This window comes from Rattus norvegicus, chromosome 1 (genome assembly GCF_021556685.1).
Source record: "Rattus norvegicus strain SHRSP/BbbUtx chromosome 1, alternate assembly SHRSP_T2T, whole genome shotgun sequence".
NCBI classification, from domain to species: Eukaryota; Metazoa; Chordata; class Mammalia; order Rodentia; family Muridae; genus Rattus; species Rattus norvegicus.
In genome coordinates, this window is record NC_141534.1 from 152161782 (window position 1) to 152187756 (window position 25975).

General features: G+C 37.6%; 1 pseudogene; it reads right to left on the minus strand.

Annotated features, from left to right (window-relative positions):
- Positions 1-17212: 17212 nt before the first annotated feature.
- Vmn2r116l-ps1 (vomeronasal 2, receptor 116 like, pseudogene 1) lies at positions 17213-24661 on the minus strand (annotated as a pseudogene).
- Between the last annotated feature and the right edge of the window lie 1314 nt (positions 24662-25975).

The window sequence follows — 25975 nt, forward strand, 5'->3', positions numbered from 1 at the left end:
CACTCCTCACAAAGTCTTTTTCTCAATGTCTCCCTTCTCTTCTTTTCTGAGTGTTTGGAGAAGCCCTTGGTTACACACACACACACACACACACACACACACACACACACACACACACACTGGCAAATCAAGTCTCTGAAGAGCTAGGTGCATTCTTTCTCACCTACAGAGGTCAGGCATGAATACCCAGCTAGGGAAACAGATCCAGAGTTAGTAAGTAGAATTAGGGATATCACCCATTCCAATTGTGTTCAACAAGAAGGCCTAGCTGCACATCTCCTATACATGTGCAGATTACAGATTACCTCCATCTTTGACAATGCATATAGAAAGGACTGATTTTGTCTCAACTTTTGTTGATGGGTTGATATGCTAATTCCTCCACTGTGGGTCCTGCTTAGCTATAATGGAGTGGCTACTTTCAGTTCCATATCCCACCGCTAGGAGTCTCAGCTAAAATCTCTACCGTAGAGTCCTGGAAGCCTCTACCATCTCAGGCCTCTGGCCAGTCTCAGAGATGTCCCTACCTGCCAACTCCTGATTTCTATTCATTCTCCCAGCCCTCTTGTCTCTGGTCTCTCCCCACACCTGATCCTGACCTTTCCCATTCTCCCCCTGCATTCCTTCTCCCACTCATTTCTCTCCCTTTCTCCAACTTCTATGACTATTTTATTACCACTTCTATGTAAGATTCAAACATCCACACTTGGGTCCTCCTTCCTTTTTAACTTCTTTGGGTCTGTTGATTGTAGCATTGCAAACCTGTACTTTTTGGCTACTATCCACTTATAAATGAATAAATAAAATGAATGTCCTTTTGGATCTGAGTTATCAAACTCAGAATATTTTCTAGTTGCATCCATATGCATGAAAAATTCTTGATGTCCGTGTTTGTCATAGCTGTTTTAGATTCCACTGTGCAAATGAAATACATTTTCTATATCCATTCTTTAGTTGAAGGACACCTGGGCTGTGTCCAGTTTCTGGTTAGTTCTCCAGGTATGATTGAGATAAGTATAAGTTTATATATAAATTTCTAAGTTTATGTCTGTTGGACAGATTTTTTCCTTCTTTTCTGTTAGTTTTCTGATCTTATGTCACAAGTAGCCTTTGTGGTTACAAGTGAGTCCTCAGGTCAATATGATCTACCTTCTAGGTTGCCAATATGATCGGTGGGATTTTGGGAACTGGCATGACCTCTAGGTTTTTGGCTAAAATGTAGCTTGTTGTATAAAGAATAGTGGAGGGTATGTTTTATGGAAATCTGGTAGGCTTTTAAGAAGTAGCATCAGCTATAAAAAGGTTCTTACTTGGGAATGGTGATAGTCTCTGGGATTCTGATTCCTGCCATAACTTTCAGGAGACAAGGGGAGAGTGTACTGTTTTCGAAGCTGTGTAGAATTTAAGGAGTATTGCTGGATTCTGGTAGGGTTTTACCTGGGATACAAGATACTGTGATAACATTCTATTGAACAAGAGATTCATCTGTATTCCATTTTCAAATAGGGTTATTTTCTTGATATTCAGTTTTTAGTTCTTTGTAAATTTGAAATAAAAATTTCTGTTTGATATGTAATTGGTAAAGATGTTCTCCCATTGTGTATGCTGCCAATTTATGTACATCAATTTGTTCTTTGCAAAACAGAAGCATTTCAGTATCATAAGGTTCCAATCATTAATTGTTCATACCTACACTAAAAGTCTTCTGTTCATAAAGTCTTCTCTTGTGTCAATTAGTTGAAAGCTATTCAATGTTTTCTTTTCTACCAGTGCAAATGATATCCAGAAACTGGAAACTACCTAATTGCCCCTCAGCTGAAGAATGGAATATTGAAATCTCCAATTACTGTTGTGTGAGTTTTAGTGTGTGTTTAGAACTGTAGTAAAGTTTCTGTTACAAATGTGAGTGCCCTTACATTTGAGGCATAGAGGTTCAGAATTGAGAGTTCATCTTGGTGGATTTTTTTTATTGATGAGTATCAGTGTCCTTCTACATCTCTTTTGTTAACTTTTGGTTGAAAGTCTATTTTAATGATATTAGAATGGCTACTCCAGCTTGTTTTTTGGAACCATTTGCTTGAAAAACATTTTCCAGGCTTTTCCTCTGAGGTAGTGTTTGTCTTTCATACTGACTTGTGCTTCCTGTATGCAGTGAAATGCTGGGTACTGTTTCTATATCCAGTCTATTAGCCTGTGTCTTTTTATTGAGGAATTAAGGTATTGATGTTGAGAGATATTAAAGACCAATTATTGTCAGTTTATGTTATTTTTGATGTTAGAGGTGGTATTATGTTTGTGTGGTACTCTTTTGGGATTTGTTGTGAGGTGATTAATATCTTGTTTTTCCTTGGGTGTAGTTATAATCCCTGTTTTGGGGTTTCCATTCCATTATCCTCTATAGAGTTGGATTAATACAAAGATATTGTATAAATTTGGCTTTAACATTGTGAGTTATTTATGTCCTCCTTAAAGGCCTCTGTTGTTTTGATGAGATGGGATTTTATGTTAAAAACTTGCTTTTCAGCCCTGTTAGGGGATCATGGACTGTCTGTGTTGGGAGAACTAGGTTCTGATGATGCCAAATTGCTTTGGCTTCTGTCACATGTTCTTGCACTTGCCTGACTTCATTTGGTTATCTCTGGTGTTATCTGGCCTGCATGCCTGTGATTAGAACTGGCCTACTAGGAGACAGTTAATGCTCTGTGAGATAGCTGAGAGCTGGTCTCCTGTTAGATATTCAATGTTGTCTCTGGTTGGAGATGGGGAGACCCCAGAGCTATGGTTAGAGAAGGCCTTCTGAGTCCCTGTTTAGGGCAGATTTCCTATGTTCCTTGCCATGTGAAACTCCTGGGATTCCTCTGAGGATGAGAGGCAGGATATGCCACAGGTGTAGATGGAGGTGACAGCCTAAATTATTGAGCCTCTTGTTAAAGTAACCTCCTGTGAACCTGGTTACTGCAGACCTCATGGGAGGCACAGCATCCATGGGTGGGGAATCAGAACACAAGGAAAGTGGAGCTGTGCAGAATGGCCGGTGGGTCCAGAGTCAGCTGGTGTCTCTGCGTGTTCCAGCTGGCATGGGAATTTGGACCGGAGTCTCATATGTGACCTCCTGAGAGACAGGCAGAATGGTATGATCTCAAGAGCTTTATTTGCAACTTTTCTTCATTAAGAGGGTTCTTTTCATCTAAAGTTTCTTTTTTCTTTGAGAAGGACTCAGCTTTTAAAGTTTCCTTTCACAAGGAGGTGCCTAGTGAGTCTGCTGAGTTTCAGGAACTTCCTGAAGATATTGCTTTTTATTTACTTTCCTGCCTAGTAACTTCCTGCTCGTTGAAAAGTTTTAATATCCAATGACACTGTTACAAATTACCCCAGCTCTTCCTCTTATTTTACATTTTTGACTCCTCTTCATCAGTCATCCCTGTGCCTTAGAAGAAATTACTATATATGTCCACAAATAGCTAAAATTGAGGTCACAGTGTCATAAGAACAAATTCTTGTTTTCATGATTTTCACCATTGATTATGACTTGAGGCTGACAATAATACTCAAGAATATGTATATGCACATTTACATAAAAAAGAGTTTTACAGGCATATCACATCACCTAAAAAAAGCCACAGAAGTAGCTTACTTAGCCTCAGGTTTTTGCTTTGGGTTACAGCACCAGACTTAAACTCCTTCTGGTTGAGTGCACATTGAATTCTGTTGGAAAGAGTTGGTCTTTTCTTTGATAACTGAGACACTATTGCACAAGAAGGAAAGGCAAGCCTGTTATGTTGGTACTTTAGTTTAATATGCACTGTCAATATTCTAGGAGCAATGTTGGTGGCATATCACAAGGGACGTCATGGTCTTTCTTGACAATGTAAAAGTAAGCCATGATAATAGACATTTTCAATCTAGAGCAAGATTAATCTCTTCATGTTCTTCAGTCAAAATCTGTGGGTGCATTACTTTTATCCCTAGTGTTTCACCATCTATATAGTCCTGGCAAAAAACAAAGAACAGCTTTTTATAATATGTATTGTTTCAGGTGATTCCTTGACAAACAGTTTATAGGAAGCCAGTCTACTCAAAGCACAGGTATTTTTAGTTTATAACCTGATGGTCTTCATTAGTATTTCATTTCCACCAAATAGCACACCATTTTTAAACTAGCACCAATATTCTTACAAGTTATTTGGAAGAATAAATATACTTAATTGTTTCTCCAAAGGCTTTCCCAATCTGCAAATCACTAAGTGGTTTACATTATGTCATCTATATAATTATGTCATTTTCAGCAGATAGGCAGGACACGAAAACATCCCAAACCACCTCTGCATAACAAATACTAGGGTAACAAAAACAACCTTCATTTAGCATTGTGAAAATCCATTTTACTCAATTTTCAGCAAAGGTCAAGTGATCCCAGAAAGTTAGAACTAATGAGATACTAAATTTGAATGGGCTCTATCAATTGCTTTGCTTCAGAGATGAAGTTTTGTTACAAAGCATTGGTAAGCAGTTCTAACCTAACTACTTCCCTGTAATCTTCAGTCTTTCAGCCTGAGGCATTACATTTAATGTAATCTGTGATTTGTTATATAGTGTCTTCCTATACATCACCACCCAATCAACTCAGGAAGTTTCATTTAATCAATTCAGACCTAGTAAGCAACAATGATCAATATGGCCATAATCAACCTTGCTGTACTTGATGATTATCTGGATCAAATTGGCTCTGGGATAGCATTGTACCTGTATCTATTACTAATCTTTTCACTACAGGGTAGCTGGACAAATTATCTGCATGGCTAATATAACTTTTTGTTGGAAGGAAATGTACTTGTTTTTAACTAGAAGGGAGGTAAATACCCAACTCCTGAAGATACTTTATTACATTTACTTCACTTATTTTATTATTGATGTCAAATGAGATTTGTTCCCTAGGATTTAAAATGCTCCTCAGAAGCTCCATAACACAGAATTCAACATTTTTTATCATTTTTCTCCTTAGGAACTCCAGATTGACACAAATCTTCTCACATTAGTCTCCCAGCACTCCAGCAAATATATTTACCCATTTTCTATGATCACTTAGATCAGCCAATGTCTTTCCTACATTAAAGAGAACTTGATGCATGAAAGGGCTTAGAAAAGCCATTATTATTCCATACTGGTCTCATGGTTTCTTCTGGAATATCCATTTCTTTAAATCTTTTGTGAACATAGATTCACATTGAGCAGTAAACTGTGGTTCTAGCACAAAATTCCTGATTCCTAGTTCCCTCAATGGCATCTGTGCCTCCAAAATGGTTCTTCAGCCACCGCTGAAGAGTATACCTTCTTATTAGCACTTCATGGCACCAAATGATCAGGGAAGAAATAAAAAAGGAAAATTAATGGTTTTCTAGTATTTAGTGAAAATGAAGGCACACCTTCCCCAAACTTATGGGACACAATGAAATCAGTGCTAAGAGGAAAACTCATTGCACTAAGTGTCTTTATTAGGAAACTGAAGAGATCCTACACTAGCAAATTAATCACACATCTGAAAGCTCTAGAACCAAAACATGCAAGCACACTCAAGAGAAGTAGATGGCAAGAAATCAATCTCACAGCTGAAACAAACCAATTAGAACCAAAGAGAGAGAGAGAGAGAGAGAGAGAGAGAGAGAGAGAGAGAACGTAATACAAAGAATCGAGAAAACTAAGAATTGGTTGTTTGAGAAAATCAACAGGATAGATACATCCTTAGGCAAAATAAATAAAGGACACAGAGAATGTATCCAAATTTATCTAATAAGAAATGAAAATGGAGACAACAACAGAATCAAAGGAAATTTAAAAAATCATCTTACTAAACATGACTATATTCAGCATAACTGGACAACCTAAATGGAATTGATGATTTTCTAAACAGATATCATGTACCACAATCAAATCAGGATCAGGTAAAATATTAAAACAGTCTCATAAACACTAAGGAAATGGAAACAGTAATTAAAAAGACTTCTTAGAACTTAATAAAAATGAAGGTACAGCATACCCAAATGTATGGGACACAATGAAAGCCGTGCTAAGAGGAAAAGCCATAGCTCAGAGTGCCTGCAAAAGAAACAGGAGAGAGCATATGTCAGCAGCTTGACAGAACACCTAAAGGCTCGAGAACAAAAAGAAATAAATAAACTGAAGAGAGTATAAGGCAGGAAATAATCAAACTCACGGCAGAAATCAACCAAGTAGAAATGAAAAGGACTATACAAAGATTCAAAAAAACCAGGAGGTGGTTCTTTGAGAAAATCAAGAAGATAGATAAACCCTTAGCCAGACTAACCAGAGGTCATATCCAAATTAACAAAATCAGAAATGAAAAGGGAGGCATAACAACAGAATCTAAAGAAATTTAAAAAAAATCATCTGATCCTACTACAACAGCCTACATTCAACAAAACTGGAAAACCTGGAGGAAATGGACAATTTTCTAGACAGATAAAAACTACCAAAGTTAAACCAGGAACAAATAAACCATTTCAACAAATCAATAACACCTAAAGAAATAGAAGCAGTTATTAAAAGTCTCCCAACCAAAAAGAGCCCAGGACCAGATGGCTTTAGTGCAGAATTCTATCAAACCTCCATAGAAGAGCTCATAGCAGTACTGTCCAAACTATTCTACAAAATTGAAACAGACAGAGCACTACCAAATTCATTCTATGAGGCCACAATTACTCTTATACTGAAACCACACAAAGACCCAACAAAGAAAGAGAACTTCAGACCAATTTCCCTTATGAATATTGACACAAATAAAATAAACTCAATAAAATTCTTACAAACAGAATCCAAGATCACATCAAAATGATCGTCCATCATTATCAAGTAGGCTTCATCCCAGGAATGCAGGGATGGCTTAATAAACAGAAACCCATCAATGTAACCTGCTATATAAACCAACATAAGATAAGCACATGAACATTTCATTAGATGTGGAGAAAGCATTTAACAAAATTCAACACCCCCCCTCGTGATAAAAGTCCTGAAAGAACAGGAATTCAAGACACACATCTAAACATAGTAAAAGCAATATACAGTAAAATAGTTGCTAACATCAAACTAAATGGAGAGAATCTTTAAGAAATCCCAGTAAAATCAGGGACTAGACAAGGCTGCTCACTCTCTCCCTACTTATTAAATATAGTATTCAAAATCCTAGCAAGAGCAATCAGACAATGAAAGGAAGTCTAAGGCATACAAATTTGAAGGGAAGAAAACAAAATATCACTTTTTGCAGATGATATAATAGTGTAATTAAGTGACAGCAAAAGTTCCACCAGAGACTACTTAACCTGATAAAGAACTTTAGCAAAAATGTCGGAGTATGATATTAACTCAAACAAATCTGTAACCTTCGTCTACTCAAAGAATAGACAGGCTGAGAGAGAAATTAGGGAAATTACACCCTTCACAGTAGTCCCAAATAATATAAAATATCTTTGTGTGACATTAACAAAACACGTGAAAGATCTGTACGACAAGAACTTGAAGGCTCTGAAGAAAGAAATTGAGCAAGATCTCAGAAGATGGAAAAATCTCCCAAGCTCAAGGATTTGCAGGATTAATATAGTAAAGATGACCATTTTGCCAAAAGCAATCTACTGATTCAATGCAATCCTCATCAAATTCCTACCCAATTCTTTATAGAGATAGAAAGAGCAATTTGCAAATTCATTTGGAATAACCAAAAAAAAAAAAAAAACATGATACTGAAAACTATACTCAATAATAAAAGAACTTCTGTGGGAATAACCATGCCTGACTTCAAGCAGCATAACAGAGCAATATTCATAAAAAACTGTATGGTATTGGTACAGAGACGGGCAGATAGATCAGTGGAACAGAATTGAAGACCCAGAAATGAACGCACACACCTATGGTTACTTGATCTTTGACAAAGGAGCTAAAACCATACAATGGAAGAAAGATAGCATTTTGAACAATGATGCTAATTCTACTGGAGGTCAGCATGTAGAAGAATGCAAATTGATCCATTCATATCACCCTGTACAATGTTTAAGTCCAAGTGGATCAAGAACCTTCACATCAAACCAGATACATTCCAACTAATAGAAGAAAAAGTGGGGAAGTGTCTCGAACAGATGGGCACTGGGGAAAATTTCCTGATCAAAACACCAATGGCCTATGCTCTAAGATCAAGAATGAACAAATGGGACCTCATAAAACTGCAAGTCTTGTGTAAGACACATTCATTATGACAAAATGGCAATCCTACCTCTGATACAGGGCTGATATGAAAAATATACAAAGAACTCAACAAGGTAGACTCCAGAGAGTCAAATAACCCTATTAAAAATGGTGTACAGAGCTAAACAAAACATTCTCAGCTGAAGATTATCAAATGTCCAAAAAGCACCTAAAGAATGTTCAACATCCTTAGTCATCAGGGAAATGCAAATCAAAACAACCTGAGATTCAACCTCACACCAGTCAGAATGGCTAAGATAAAAAAAAACTCAGGAGACAGCAGATGCTGGCAAGGATGTGGAGAAAGAGGAACACTCCTCCATTGTTGGTGGGATTGCAAAGTGGTACAACCACTCTGGATATCAGTCTGGAGGTCCCTAAGAAAATTGGACATTCCTTTACCTGTGTACCCAGAATACCTCTCCTGGGCATATACCCAAAAGATTATCCAACATACAACAAAGACACATGGTCCACTGTGTTCATAGCAGCCTTATTTATAATAGCCAGATGCTGGAAAGAACCCAGATGCCCTTCAACAGAGGAATGGATTAAAAAAATGTGGTACACCTATACAGTGGAGTACTACTCAGCTATCAAAAGCCATGACTTCATGAAATTCATTGACAAATGGAACAAACTAGAAAATATCATCCTAAGTGAGGTAACCCAATCACAAAAAAACCCCACAATTGGAATGCACTCATTGATAAATGTATATTAGTAAAAAAGCTTGAATTACCCAAGTTGCAATCTGCAGACCACAGGAAGCTCAAGAAGAAGGATGACTAAAATGCTCTCTCTATCTTAAAAGGGTAAATAATATCCACAGGAGGAGATAAGGAAGCAAAGTTTAGAGTAGTGACTGAAGGAATGGCCATTCCGAGCCTGCCCTACATGTGGCCCTAAATACACATATATACATATATATCTCCACTAAAAACTAGATAAGATAAATGAAGCTAAAAAATGCATGCTAAAAGAGACCAGATATATAGATCTCTCCTGAGAGATGACACATCCAGAGCATGCTGTATACAGAGGTCAATGCAGGCATTGGACCTGAAAACAGGACCCCTTTTAGGGGAATTAGAGGAAGGATTTAAAGAGTTGAACATCTTACAACCCAATAAGAACAACAATACCAACCAGCCAGAGCTCCCAGGGACTAAACCAGTACCAAAAGACTATATATGGACTGACCCAGGTCTCCAACTGCATATGTAGCAGAGAATAGACTTGTTGTGGCATCAGTGGAAGAGGAAGTCCTTGGTCCTGCCTAGGTTGGACCCCCAGTGCAGGGGAATATGGGGGAGCAGTAATGGGGATGTATGTTTGTAATATCCATATGGTTTAGGGTTAGGTTTTAGGGGATTGTGGACAGGAAACCAGGAAAGAGAATAACAATTGAAATGTAAGTAAAGAAATATATCTAATAAAAAATTCCTAACAGAATAAGGCTGATTTTAGTGCAGAATTCTATCAGACCTTCAAAGAACAGCTAATAACAATATTCCTGAAACTATTCCACAAAATAGAAACAGAAGGAACTCTAATTCATTCTATGAGGCTGCAGGTATTCTGATACCTAAACACTACAGAGACCTGACAAAGAAAGAGAACTTCAGATCAATTTTGCTTATGAATATCAATGCAAAAATCCTAAATAAAATTCTCACAAACCAAATCCAAGAACACATCAAAATCATCACTCATAATTATCAAGTAGGCTTAGTCCCAGGGATGCAGGGTTTATTCAATATAAGAAAGTCCATCAACATAATACACTATAAAAACAAACTCAAGGGGAAAAAAACCACATAATGATCGGATTAAATGCTGAAAAAGCCTTTGATAAAATCCAACACCCCTTTATGTTAAAAGTTTGGAGAGATCAGGAATACAAGGCATAATAAAATTAATATATAGCACACTAACATCCAACATAAAAGAACTAGTAGGAATTCCACTAAAATCAGAGACAAGACAAAGCTGCACACTCTCTTTGTCCCTATCTATTCAATATAGTACCCAAAGTTCAAGCTAGAGGTATGAGACAACAAAAATATATTAATGGGTTACCAATTGAAAGGGAAAAAGATATAGTATCAGTATTTGCAGATAATATGATAGTTCACAAAACCAAACCTCCAAATTCCACTAGAGAAACTTCTACAGCTAATAAACCATTTCAGTAAAGTGGCAGATTTTAATATTCTCTCACCAGCTTTCCTTTATGTAAATGGTAAAAAGGCTGAGAAAGAAATTTTAGAAACAACACCGTTTATAATAACCACAAATAGTATAAAATATCATACTGTAATCCTTACCCAGAAAGTAAAAGATCATATGACAAGAACTTCAAACCTTTGAAGAAAGAAATTGGAAAAAAACCCTCAGAAAATGGAAAGATCTGAATACTAATGGATTGCTATGATTACATAGTGAAAATGGCCATCTTGCAAAAAGCAATCCTCAGATTCAGTGGAATTCCAATTAAAATTCCAACCCAATTCTTCAAAGACATGGAAAGAGCAATTCTCAACTTCATCTGGGCAAACAAAAAATTCATGAGAGCCAAAAAATCTCAACAATAAAAGATTTTTTGTTGGAATCATTATCTCTGACCTCTAGTGATATTAAAAAGAAAAAGTGATAAAGATTGCATGGTATTGGCACAGAGACAGACAGCTCAATAAATGGAAAAGAATGTAATACTCAGACATAAACCCACTCACCTATGGCCACTTGAATTTTGACAAAGAGACCAAAAACATACAGTGGAGAAAAAAAAAGGCATCTGCAGTAAACGGTGCTTGACTACTTGGTGGTTTGTATGTAGAAGAATGAAAGAAGATCCATATTTATTAGCTTGCACAAAGCTCAAGTCCTAGTGGATCTAGAACATCAACATAAAACCAGACATGTCTGGACCCAGCGCTGCCAGGGTTTTCTTTCCTGTTTGTTCTCCTTGAGGCAGCAGAGGGGGAAGAGTGTTGGCAAAGGTTAAAACTGTGTCTGAAGAGATATTTAAAGTTGCTATATAATAAAATGTTTTCTTGTATCAGTCTAAATTACTATACTATGGTAGCTGACCTGCCTTCTGTGTTCCTCTGAGTCCAGCAACTGCAGTCTCTGGCAATAACATCTCTTCCTAAAACAGCAAAGGATTAAATAAATAGCCGTTGTACTATTTCAGCAGGAATTTCTGGTCTGACTTTCAGCTTGCTAGTTGCAAGTCACAGAAAGAAAAAGGGACACTTTAAAAAGTAATTATAGTGTTTATTACTAAGTTGTTAAAAGTCTCTTATGAAAGCTATCTCAGAGGTAATGCAGAAGATCCTAAGCAGGAAAAAGGGAAAATATTCTTCTGTAAGTGGGGAAAGGCAAAAAATTCAAGTAAGGGAAAAATTCTTCCAGGAGAGGTAAAGGAAAAAAATTCTAAGCGAAAAATTTCTTTTCTATCTTTCCTTTGTATGAATACTTACACATCTTTCAAAATACATGATCACGTGTTTCAAAGTTCACCATAAGTTGACACACACACACACACACACACACACACACACACACACACACACACACACCCCTACACACACACACACAAAATCAAACCATAAATTGAAATAGATGTTTACAACAGAGGATACTCAAGTGCATATCCATTAGGAATAATTATCTGGCTAAAAATCCATCACCTGTTACAGCTCTACAGGTTCACAGAAGGTTTAACACCATAACTCAGTTATTAGTGAAGTTTTGTACAGACAAAGCCAGGCAATATTTTGTCTTCTGTTATAGCACCTATAACAAATGGTTAGCTCATTTTTTATGACCATTGGTTAATTGTTTTACATCATTTTGGAATGTGTTCTGAGTAGGAGAAAGTCTGGTTATTATTGAAGAAAAATTAACTGGTCACACTTGGAAGACAGGCAGAGTTCTCATTGCAGGTTTGACTAGCAGAAATGGACTTGATAACAATCATACTATAAAATAGTTTAATAATCACTGATATAATTTTATATCCTATAGGAATTCTTATAGGATCATCATTAAGATTCAAGACATGATTTATTTGTCATATAGCATCATTACAAGACAGTACATCTTTGTAGATCTGCAGAGATCTGTTCCAAAGGGGTAGGCTATTACTTAATGTTTGTTACATATGTTTAATAATAACAGGAAAAGCATATTAATAGCAGGAATCTTTCAAAAAATTAATTCCTTTACATTCTTTCTTCATAAGAGTGAACCTGTCTCATATTATAAAATAATCTGAAGCAGTCCATCTCAGGCATATCAAGTGCTAGTTATTATCTTGTCCCATTATGACTTCTGACACAGATACAATTAATCCAACAAAAGAGAAAATGAGAAAGAGCCTCAAACTCACTGGCACAAGGGTAAATTTCCTAAGCAGAACAGCAATGGCTTATGCTCTAAGATCAACTATTGATATATAGGACCTGAGGAGACTGAAAAGATTTTGTGAGGCAAAAGACACAGTCATTAGAACAAATCAGCAACCTGCACATTACTTAAAAAAACCTCCGATAATCCTACATCTACTAGAGGGTTAACATTCAAAATATATAAAGAACTCAAGAAGTTTACCACCAAAAACCCAAATAACCTAATTAAAAATGGAATACAGAGCTAAAGGGAGAATTCACAACTGAAGAATTTCAAATGGCAGAGAAGCAGCTAAAGAAATGTTCAAATCCTTAGTTACGAATTAAATGCAAATCTAAATGGCCATGTGATTCTATCTCACACCAATCAGAATGACTAAGATACAATCCTTAAGTTATAGTACATGCTAGAGAGGATGTGGAGAAAGAGTTATACCCCTCCAGTCCTGCTGAAATTGTTTACTGGAACAACCACTCTGGAACTAAATTTCTTTGGAAAGTTGGAAATAGTTCTACCTAAAGATCCAGTTATACCACCCCTGGAAATATACCCAAAGATGCTCCACCATACCATGACATGTGCTACACTATGTTTATAGCAGCTTTATTTGTAACAGTCAGAAGCTGGAAACAACCCAGATGTCCCCCAACTGAACAATGGATGCAGAAAATGTGGTTCATTTTCACAACGGAATACTGTTTGGCTGTTAAAATGATTATTTAACGAATTTACCAGAATAATGTATGGAAATATATCCTGTGTGAGGTAACCTAGAACCAAAATGCCACCTATTGTCTGTACTCACCTATAAGTGTATATTAGCCGAAAAGCACAGAATACCCTTATACAACCCTCAGACTGCATGAAGTTTAACAAGAAGTAATGCCCAAGTAAGGATGCTTCAATTCCACTTAGAAGGTGAAATAAAATAATCGTGAATGGCAGAGGGAGGGAGAAACAGGGAATAGGGAAACATGATAAAGTATGGGGGTTAGGGGACAGGAGAGAAGCCCAGAGTGATCGGAGAAGGAATGAAAGATAGAGTGACCCTCTAAAAAATACCAAAGACCCCGGAGGTGAGATACTCTCAGGATTCAATGGGGCTACCTTACCAAAAATGCCCAAAAATTGGGGGAAGGAACTGGAAGACTCTACCTCCAGTAGCTGGAAAGGGCTTTAAGTGCAGGGACAGGGTTACTAACCCACAGTCAACACTTCCAATACAGAACTATTCCTGTCTAAAAGAAATGCAGGGACAAAAATGAAGAAGAGACTGAAGACAAGAGTCTAGCATTGCTGCTCTCTGAGAGGGTCTACCAGCAGCTGACTGAGACAGATGTACATCACCATTGGGCTGAAGTCCAGCACTCTTCTGGTTGAATTAGGAGAAGGATTGAAGAAGTTGATGGGGAGCTCAACCCTGTAGGAAGACCAGCCATCTCAACTGATCTGGACTCCAAGAAACTCCCAGAGACTGAGTCACCAATCAGGAAGGATACATGGGCTGCTCTCAGACCCCTGGTACTTAAACAGCAGAGGACTGCCTGATGTAGCCTCAGTGGCAGAAGATGTGCCTAATGGTCCAGGGACTTGAAGCCCTAGGGAAGGGGGAGACTTCTTGGATATGGGGAGCACCCTCTAGGAAGCAAGTGGGGAGGAAGAGTAAGATGGGGAACTGTGAAATGGGGGACCTAATTTGGGAGGCAATGGCTGGAATGTAAATAAATAAAATAATTATTAAAGTAGCTGAGAGTTTTTTCTCAGAGAAAAGAATCCTTAGAGGAAAAAAATCTCAGTGAACAAGAGTTGCAAAAAAGACTCTTGAGATCAGCTGCTTAGAAGAATGACAAAAATACAAAACATCATGGAGGAAGTATCCAACCTTTTGAGTGTCCTGAAAGTTGTTCAGTATGGTCCACGTTCCCAACTCTGTGGTTTTATCTGTACTGTTGGGGTGCTTTAGTGAGTTGTATTTGCTCTTATAAATAATTCCTCACCCATATTCTGGTATAAAATCCAAATAAAATTCATTGGTTGCCAAATTGCACTCTGGGTTGTGTGTGTGTGTGTGTGTGTGTGTGTGTGTGTGTGTGTGTGTGTGTGTGTGTTTTGGTGTGTTCGGGGCTTAAGAGTTATATATGGTTGCATGTAGCCAAGTAATATTCTTTAATACAACAAAGTTCAAGACTATATGTGAATATTTTGAAATTTTAAGCCCCTATCACATTCTTCACATTATCTATTCTATTTTTTAATGTAGCAGAAGTAAACAGATGGGTCTTTCTCATAATGTGCAAAATAGACATACATTGCCTAACAAAAATTTCCTAAACTGTTAATGTCTCCAAGGCATTATTACCAACACAAGGTTAATATATAAATATATAAATACCTTACAAAGTTAAAAAAACAATAAACCACTTTACCCAATTACAAATGATACAGAAAGCTGAAAAGAGAATTTATCACAGAGGAATTTTTAGTGGCTGAGTAGCACTTAAATAAATGTTAATATCCAAAGTTTTCAGTGAAATGCAAATCAAAGAATCCTGAGACACCATCTTACACCTGTCAGAATGGGTAAGATTAAAAAAACAAACAAACAAACCAAAAGCTCAAGTGGTGGCACATGCTGTCAAGGAATTGTAGCAAGGAAACACTTCTCCATTGTTGGTGAGAATGCAAACTTGTACAACCACCTTGGACATCAATTTTCTGTTTTCTCAGAAAACTAGGAATAGTTCTACCTCATGACCCAGCTATACATCTTTTGGTAATATACCAAAAAGATGCCCCACTCTACCACAGGGACACTTGTTCAACTATATTCATATAAGCTTTATTCATAATACCCCAAAACTGGAAATAACCTAGGCTTCCCTCAAATGAAGAATGGGTAAAGAAAATATGGTACAACTGCACAATGGAATACTATTCAGCTAGCAAAAAAAAATCACATCTTGGAAATTTCAAGCAAATGTTTGGAATTTGAGTATCTCCTCTTGAGTGAGATAGGACAGAGTAAAAAGACATGCATCTTATGTACTCATTTATAAGTGGATATTAGCCATAAAGTTCAGCATATCCATGCTACAGTAAACATACACAAAGAAACTGGGTAATAAGGAGTGCCCAAGGAAAAATGTACCAATATTACACAGATGATGCAACTAAATAGTCTTAGGGAGTCCATTGAGATAGAATTGTGTAGGGGGAGTAAGTGGGAGACAGGGATTTTGGGCCAATATCGGGAGATAGGGTTGGAGAGGCCTGGGAGTGAGAATGGAAATTGGGGAGTAGTTTCTCTGGGACTAGATGTAGGCCTGGGAAGGTTGAGGATACAGGGAATGTACAGTGTTGATTTGGCTGATATTCCAAGTAGTGGGATTATAGAAACTTAATTGGCCTCCTGCTGTAGCTAGGCCCAATTTCCAGAGGAAGGAAAGGGACATCAATCCACCTAAGAAAAATTTAACCAAATATTTTTATTGCTTACAGTTATGTATAGGGGTAAAGATGGAACAGAGACTATGGGAAGAACCAACTAATGACTTTCCCAACTTCTGTGATAGAGCCAAACCTTGCCACTATTAATAATACTCTGTTATGCTTGCACACAGGAACATAGCATAACTGTCTCCTGAGATCATTCATACAGCAGCAGATGGAAATAGATGCAGAAACCTATGGCCAAATATCAGATTGAGTTTAGGGAGTATTGGAGAGAATTTGGAATTGAAATGTGGGAGCTAGAAGTGTCACAGACGTTATAAGAAAGCCTACACAGTCAAAAAACCAGGGTCCCTAGGGACTCGTGGAGACTAGATCACAAACCATGGAGCATGCTGAGGCTAGAACTAGGCTTTCTTCATAGGAAATGTATAGCTTGGTCTTCATCCGGGTCCTATCATAAGTGAAGGGGCATCTTTCTCCATCGTTGTGCCCTGCCATTGGATTTCTTTTCCCTGTTTAGGTCCCTCACTGGGCCTCAGTGCTAGTCCTGCTGGGACCAGGTGACACAAGGTAGAGTAGTATCCAAGGGGCTGTTGCCCTTCTTTGGTGGAAAGGGGAGGGTTGTTAAGGAAAGGAATTTGTGTGAATGGGACTGTGAGAAGAGGAGGGATGGGGGCTGTGATAAGAATGTAAAGTTAATAAAATTAAAGTATTGAAAAATGCATAGCATCTATAGTTTTAATAAAATTGAAAAGTACAAACGTGATGATGCTGCAATCTTTAGTATCCTAAGGAAAAATCGAGGAAAGAATATTGTGTTCCCAGGTTCTTGAATGATGAGACAAAAATATATGAGAGAGACAGAGAGAGAGAGAGAGAGAGAGAGAGAGGGAGAGGGAGAGGGAGAGGGAGAGAGAGAGAGAGAGACAGACAGACAGAGAGAGAGAGAGAGAGAGAGAGAGAGAGAGAGAGAGAGAGAGATTTTTTCTTTTTTCTTTTTTTTTCAGAGCTGGGGACCAAACCAGGGCCTTGCGCTTGCTAGGCAAGTGCTCTACAACTGAGCTAAATCCCCAACCCCGAGAGATTTTTTTTAAATAATAGTATTTCTGATAATTTTTACTTCATGGCACCATATACCTTTTCCTTTCCCCAAAGAACTTTTAGAAACTATATAAATATGGGAGAAAACCAATCTGATTATTTTGATAAAATATATCCTTTTCATGGTAGAAATTTCATTTTCTAGGCAGGAGTTACAATCCAAACAATAGACAGCCTTTCCTTCCTGAGGATAATTTTAGAGTCCTGGACTACAAGGCATTCTACATATTGAGGGTATAATCTGGGGAAAATAATATGTGTTATATAAATAAGGACAATATCATAATGATAAAACATCCAGTGATTCACACAAAAAAAATCCATGGAAAGACCTCATTTAATTCACATGTGCCATATTAAATTTTACTATTTTGTTTTGTACAGATAAAAATGTATGAATGTATGATGTTTTTGATTAAGAAACATCAAAAAAGTGTAAGGAAAGAGAGAATATCTAGCACTGTGTAAAGTAAGTCAATAAATGAAGAAATATCAAACATTTATTTCATGGCAAAGCAAAAGTAGGTGATATGTTAAGTAATTGTGCTACATGTTAAGCATTAAAATTAAGATCACAATTTAGTCTTAAATTACCAGATCCGTATCTGTAGCCCAATCTATCATTTCCTCAGACATGTACAGCTGTTGTTGACTTGGAAAATGGCCTGAAAATCTTCCTATTTTCATCTTCAGTCCATAATCATTGAGAAAAATCCATGATATAAAACATGTCATACTCTGTATTCTGTTTTAAATTCTGGTTCACGTTGACTAGGTCTCCAGAAGGATTTACAAATTGTAAGCTCTTCAGAAAAGAGAACATCAAAAGCATATTTGTTATTTTAGTTTTAACTCTGCTTACTACAGAACAGAAAGTACTAAGTTCAGAATATCCCCAATTTTTAGTATCCTTTACAAAAATCTAACTTTACCAGAAGTATTCAGTACTAAAAAAATAAATTTCATTTAGAGTAAATTTGCACTATGTTTACCAATACAACTTTATTGCTGGATTTGATGCTCTATAATGAACACTCCTGAATTTTATGTTCAGAGATTAATGACACATTCTCTATTTTTTCCTGTGATAATGTTATTTGATCACAAACAATGGAATTGAAATTCTTAATAGGTGAAATATTGAAAAAGTATTTGATATTATTTGCGATATACTTAGTTGATCAGCAACTTTTCAATAATATAAAAGACTAGTTATTTTCTCACTGCTATTTAATAATTTCATGAGAAAAATGAAAACATGAGACACATGTGTGATTTAAATGTCTGGACAAAATTTCATGAGTTTAGACTATGAATGCTTACTTGCATACTAGTGTTGGTTGTGCCATAATTTATGACACTAACATGATTTGAGCCTATGCTATGTTAGAGTAGAGAACTATATACATTTTTGGGACAAATTACTTATTTATGTGGTTTTAGACCATGTGGTTTTATTAAGAATTCAAACTCTATTATGTACATGCCATTTAGTGTAAGAATCATTACCTTCCAAGTGTCAAATTCCAGTTCTTTCCCTGCATTCTCTGACCACGTGTCTACTTGTTGTACAAGCATCTCATGGAGTGAGTGGGCCACAGCATACACAGCATTGTTTAAGTTATAACATGTTTCACCCATGGGCATTAGAAATGGTGGCCTGAGTAGCCATTTAAATACAATTTGGGTTGGACAATTCTTCATCTTCTTACAATTAGATCGTTGCAAAGAATATCTAAAATAATTCCACCATAGTTTGGCAAAGGAAAATTTACTACTGTAGCTTGAAAGGTGTATTGTTTGGATTAATTGTTTAGAACCAGATACGTGAGGATGCTGGTGTGATAAAATTAAAGTCTCAGGGGAGGAATTTATCAAGAAATCTCCTTTAGTTGTGATCACATCGAACTGTGACAAAATAAAATAGATTCACCAAATGTTTTTGAATTTCCTCATAAGGAAGTTAAACTGTACAGTAGAAATTTTGTTTCCATAAACTATCACAACTTTTGTTGATTACATTGTAATTTGTTTATAATACATACCACATACTTTAAAGAATATCTCCTTAACATTTTGGATAATAATTATAAATTCTAAGCTGACAGTGTTTCTTTGAATTTTTGCTCTTAATTCAGAAAGTAATTGAATTCCATAGTGAACATTTGTAATGCTCACTCATTTCCAGTTCCTTCTGGAGTGAACAGCTAGGGACACCATGGCTAGTAGTAGAGATGTTTCCTTGGGAGCTATCTGGGAGAGATGAGGATATTGTTCTTTATCACTCAGAAGAAGATAAAAATTACCACTGTAAAGCTGAAAGATATAGAACAAAGTCAACAATATGAATATGATGGAATGCCAGGGATCCCCCTAAATCTGTGTGTGTTTGAACAAAGGCTAGTCATGTTAGAAAGTGTTTATTCTTCATCTCATTATTACAATTATATCCAACTTCTTGTGTTCCTCTAAACAAGTACAAGTAAACTAAATCTACTGGTATAACATTTCACATTACTGCTGTCTCCCATGCATATTTACAATAAAGTTGTTATGTTTGTCACAAAACATATTTGTGTATTTATGCTTGACAGACCAGATAAGCCCTTTCTCTGTCCTTTAACCTGCCTTTGTACTCAAAAAGTCAGACTGAGGTGAGACAGAATTTCATTAAAATTAATCCATCATGACTTATTTCTGGAATTTTGGAGACTTACAGAAATGGTCCAAGTTTTGTATATGCTGCCTATATAGGTGCTGTAAGTACAATTAAACATCTTCTTTGATTTGTGCAGTAGTAATTTGTCATCTCCGTCTCCATCCCACAGAAAGGAGTAACACCACGATGTTCTTCTCAAAGCATTTTATTCAAGAACCTTTCTTTCTGCATGCAAGCAGCAATCTCTCTTTTCCTTTTCTTCTCTCTTCCTCCCCCTTGCCCCTAAACACACTCCCTTATATCCTCCCTAAACTCTGCTTCCTCAGTTCAGACTACGTAATCTCAGTTCATAGGTCGATGTCACATGGCCTGATCTTGCGTCATGGTGTGCCTGCGCAGCTCTCACACTGGACATGGCTAGTTTCAGGTGTGTGAGGAAGTCAGGTGTTAGTCATGAGACTTAGCTGAGTCCCAGGCGCCATCTTTGGACTGCCGCCACACCCGCTCCCCACATATCCCCTGTCTTTATGTTTTTGGCAGAGAGAATGTCTGTCTTAGGTTGCCCCCGGTAGCAATGCCCCTTACCCGTCATTGGGAGACAAAAAGTTTAGGTTTGATCCCTGTCTTAGGTTGGTGACACACCCAGGGAGTCTTACCCGTCATTGACTACTTCTCTAGCATGCCAAGCCACACTTGGGGAGACTGTCCCGTCTCCACCACTGCAAAAGCCTGTATCATTAAGGCTTGAGTTCTGTGCTGATGAAGCTGTATACAGCACATGCACCAAAAGGCCAGGACGCTAATAAGAATCAGGCATAGGGCAAGTCCAGCAAGTCCAGCCCATTCTTTCAGCCGTGAGGCAATGGCGACAATCTAATTGGCCAGTCATCCAGCTAAGGACATGCTCTGTGTCTACTTGAATCATCCTTTGTGGTGTGCTGCTATGTTCTGGTCCACTGCCTTGCCAACTGTGAGTCTGGAAGTGTCAACTGTTAGGAACCAGAGGCTGGTTAGCTTTGAGGCTGCAGAAGGCTCTTTGTGCTGCAGCAGACTTTGCGATCCTGTAACTCCGGCTGACACCTTTAAACTCCCCCTTTTCCACCACTTCCACAGTGACCATACACTCGAGTGGAATTGATATGGACGATGGATTGTCTCAATTCTTGAACTAGTCCATAGTGTTGAGACCAAATTCCGGTAAGATACTGAGATATATTACAGGATTATTTGAGGAGCACAACTGACATTCACAAATGGTATGGAGATGACACACAGTCCTGAATATTTCCACTCACAACCTAATTGTATTAACTCCATCATAATATCCACTTGTTCCTGGAGCAAATCGACCCTTTGATACAGCAGCAAAATTCCCGCTTTCAACTGACTATTAATATTCCCCTGAACATCTAAAGCTTCTGCAACACCTGCAGATAAAGTACTTACAGCTGCTGCAGTCTGTACTATGGACATAAGGGATATGGCCGCAGCAATGGCTGTGGCGGCAGAAACTGCTATAACAGTAACAGTGGCTGCAGTAATGCCAAAAACTCTCCAGATTCCCGGGTGTAAGCTACATCCCTCTGCCCCGCCTGGAGCGTACAGAGGCAGATGATGCGGCCCTGGAGACGATGGCTCTACCCTCAGTTTCACCTTCCCCAAGCTGTTGGCGATGCTCTCCAGATCGTCTTCTGACATTTCCCCCTTGCTAGAATTTCTTTCGTTCTCTAATTTTTGAGAATGTTCCTCCCTAACCTGATTTAGTGCCTCATTTCCCTTTTGAAGCTCTGTGCCACACCTTTCCTCATCCCCTATGAAATTTTTCACTAATTTCCACACTGACAGCACTCCTTTTGGTAAAACCCCCTGCTCCTTGGCAAACCTCAAATCTTTCCCTAATTTCTTCCAACTGGGCATTGTAAGATGTCCTGTCACCAGAAACCACGAAGCAACCTGGTCCAATGCTTTTAAAAAATTCTCTACTATTTCTTTCTTTAGCCTGATTCCTTTAGCTTTTAACAAATCCTTGAGGGCTTGGTGAACTGTCTGAGCTGATGTTGAGTTCCCCATTGTGCTTGGTGCAACTTGTCCCAAAACCGGGAACCTTATAGTCTCAATTTGAGAGCTTTGCGACTTGTCCCCAAACCAGGAAGCTTATAGTCTCAATCTGAGAGTTTTTCTCATCCCACTTACCTGGGAACTTACCAGCTAGCCACCCTGACTGAGATGAGTTCTGAACAAATGTCCCTGTACAGACCACCACTTGTCGTCTCAGTCTCCTTCCCACAGAAAGGAGAGACACCATGACGTTCTTCTCAAAGCAGTTTATTCAGGAACCTTTCTTTCTGCATACAAGCAGCAATCTCTCTTTTCCTTTTCCTCCTCCCCCTCACCTCCGAGCACACTCCTTTATGCCCTCCCTCAACTCCGCCTCCTCAGTCCAGACTGCGTAATCTCAGTTCATAGGTCCATGTCACATGGCCTGATCTTGCGTCATGGTGTGCCTGAACAGCTCTCACAATGGACGTGGCTAGTTTCAGGTGTGTGAGGAAGTGCTAGACATGAGACTTAGCTGCAGTCCCGGGCACCATCTTGGGACTGCCACCACACCCGCTCCCCACAGTAATTAGCAATAAGTTCCTGTTTCAAGACCAGACCACTTTTTTTTTCATCATGATTTTATGGGCCACATTCAGTCTTTACTAGCAGAGAAATATTGGGTAAAATATAAAGGTTCTTATTTATTTCTTCCATGGCAAAATAAACAGAGAAAATCAAATGGTTGGTCTTACGTGTCACTATGAGAACAGAGCAGTGGTGAGTATATTTTCTAAAACTGTAAAATCTCCAGCCAGAAAAAAAAATCTAGCATACAGAGAGGAAATTAACAAAAAAATCCCATAGTTTTGTACATGTTTTAACTGACAGGAAAGGGAATATAACATAAGTTTACATTACATTTTCTAAATACCTACAAAATAAATTCCTGGTGTTTTATACAGCCTATGAACACACATCAAATATGTCCTTCTTAAAAGAGGGAACAAAAATATTCAGAAGAAGGAATATGGACACAAATTTTGGAGAAGAGAATGAAGAAATGGCTATTCAGAGCTTGTGCCTCCTGGGGATCCAGCCACCAAACCTAGACAATATTGATGAAGCCCAGTACATGATGACAGGAGAATGATATAGTTGTCTCCTGGGAGGCTCAGCCAAAGCATGAAAAATAAAGATGCAAATACAGCAAACCATTGAACTGAGAATGGGTACATTAGAGCAGTAGGAGAAATGATTGAAGGAGCTAAAGGGGCTTGCAACCCCATAAGAAAAAACAATAGCAACCAACCAGAGCTCCCAGGGATTAAACCACTACACAAAGAGTTCACATGGGCAGACCCAGGGCTTCAGCTGCATATGTACCAGAGGATGGTCTTCTTGGGCACCAATGGGAGGAGAAGGCCTTGGAGAATCCCACAGTGTAGGGGATTGTTAGGGTGGAGTGACAGAAGAGGGGGTGGTTGGGGAGGGGAACACCCTTATAGTAGAAGGGGAAGGGGGATGGGATAGGGAGCTTATGGTTGGGAAACACCGGGAAAGGGAATAACATTTGAAATATAAATAAAAAATATCCAAGAAACATACATTAAAAAAATTGTCCAAGAGAAATCCCTCCCGATATTCACGTCTACTGACATGGATATAATTATTAGGGATATGAAGGAATAGGTTAGTAATGATAAATGTTATTGTCCCTTATTTGTCACCTGAACATATGAACTCAGATTTCAAGGCCAAGGAGAGAGTGCTTGAGAAACCCTTGATCATGTAAAGGCTTATTTCACCAGTGTAGTGGAATGCCAAGGCGTTGAGGTGGGAGTGTGTGTGTGGCAGTAAGAGCATCTTCATAGAAGCAGAGGGAGGGGGAGGGGGATGGGAGAGTGATAAATTGGATAACATTTGAAATGTAAGTACGTAAAATATCTGAAACACACAAATCCAGAGGCAAACAAGGAACAAAAAGTAAATTGCTAAGAGAACTATATGTGTCCTTTAGTAATAACTAGAGTAAAAAAAAAGTGACACCTGGATGAGTTCACACAAAATTAAAATATGAGATTTTCCCTATCTGACTCAATATGCTGCATATTTTCTCGGGTAGATATCTTGCAGACCTGAAAGAGATGGTCTCTTTGATCTCTGTCTTTTGATTTCTTTCTCTCTTTCTTTCTCTCTTTCTTTCCTTTCTTTTATTTTTTGTCATTTGAGTAGCCACAAATACTTTTGAAGAATAAAAGACATGGAACATTTTCTATTAGAAAGTATAATTTGAATTTAAACTTTTCATAATCTTAGTTTGCAAGGTGATTACCTAGGAAATCTTAGGATAGTAAGTTTTAAATTTCATTTTTCTTCATGGCAGGTTAAACAACAGATTGAGTTCACTTAACATCATTCTTAAATGATTGCAAGGTGTAATAACCTTTACTGTTATGTTGAATAAGAATTCCAGTCTGTTATAATATAAGAGCTATTTCTATAATGATTCATTATTACAATATACATAAGTCCTAGCTTATATTTAGTTTGAATTAACATTGAAAGTTAATTCTAGATGTTTTTAGTTTTTCCTCTTCTTGGTAAGTTCCTTTATGGAAGATGTCCTGAGGGATTTGTATAAGCAAGAGGTAGCAAGAATTTTCCGTATAAAGGAGTGAAAAGCCTCACTATAAAAGACAGATAAAGAACTCAGTGTGTGTGGCTATACGTATTACCCATTGAGCATTGTTCTTCTTATTATAATTTGTTTAGAATACCATTTAAAAATGTTTTTGCCATTCAGATGCTTTAGATTATTTTCTAGTTGCTATATTATATTTTACTTGTCTGACTGTCATATCTTTAAAAAACTTAATATTTTCCCTTTTAGTTTTTTGGTTTCATTATTTTTGTAAGATGCTTTGATTATATTCATCTTTCTCTCTAATTCTTTCTATTTCCACATATATTATCCACACAACTGTGTCCTTTATTTTTATAGCCATTAAGTCTACTACTTGCTGGAAAAATTATTTTAAATAACTGATTTTTCAATGAAATCACTTTATTATGGTATAAACTTTTATAAAACAATAAAAAATCTATTTTTCTTTCCATGGTATAAATTTTTTATTCATTAATACAAATGATGAAATTGGGTATACAGTTCTCACCTTTATATTTGGTTGTGGTCTTTTTTTGATTTGCAAGGTTTTGTATTTCCCCAGTACCGTCCCTCGGATTTTGTACTTGCCCTGGTGTGTCTAAAAAATTGTTTTATTCTAGACATTTACCACCCCTCTGTAATTTATATTTAATCTGCTCAGATTACTGTAGCAATTCCTGTATCCTGAAGAACATGGATTAACTATGATATCCTCAGCCTTGAACATTATATAGTTTTAATATTCACCCCTTCAGTTAAATCATTTCTCTCTGTTAATTATCATATACAAAAAATAGAAACTTATCAGGTATGTGTTGAGAGCTCTCCTGCCCACATAGGTAGCAGTAGTCCAACATAGTCTTCATGGAGGTCTCCCAACAGTTGAAGCAGGGGCTATCCTGTTTTGCCTGCCTATGTTTCCTGTTCCCCTATATGGGCTGCCTTATGTACCTACTCTTGCAGTGACTTGATATTCCAGGATGGGAAGGATACTTAGGATAAAGGGCCTCCCTTTCTCAGAGGAAAAGGTATCTCAATTAGGGTTTTACTGATGAGAGGAGATACCATTGCCAAAAAAATTCTTATAAGGACATATAGTTGGGGCTGGCTTACAGGTTAAGAGGCTCAGTCCATTATCGTCAAGGTGGGGATATAGCAGCATCCGGATGGTGCATGGGGAGCTGAGAGTTCAACATCTTGTTTCAAATGTAAACAGGAGAAGACTGACTGCCTCATAGGTGGCTAGGACAGGGATCTTAAATCTCATGCTAACAGTGACACACTTCACCTAACAAGACCATATCTCCAATTAGTGCCAATCCCTGGGCCAAGCATATTCAAACCACCACATTATATTATCTGGCCCCCATAGGCTTGGCCAAATGTAT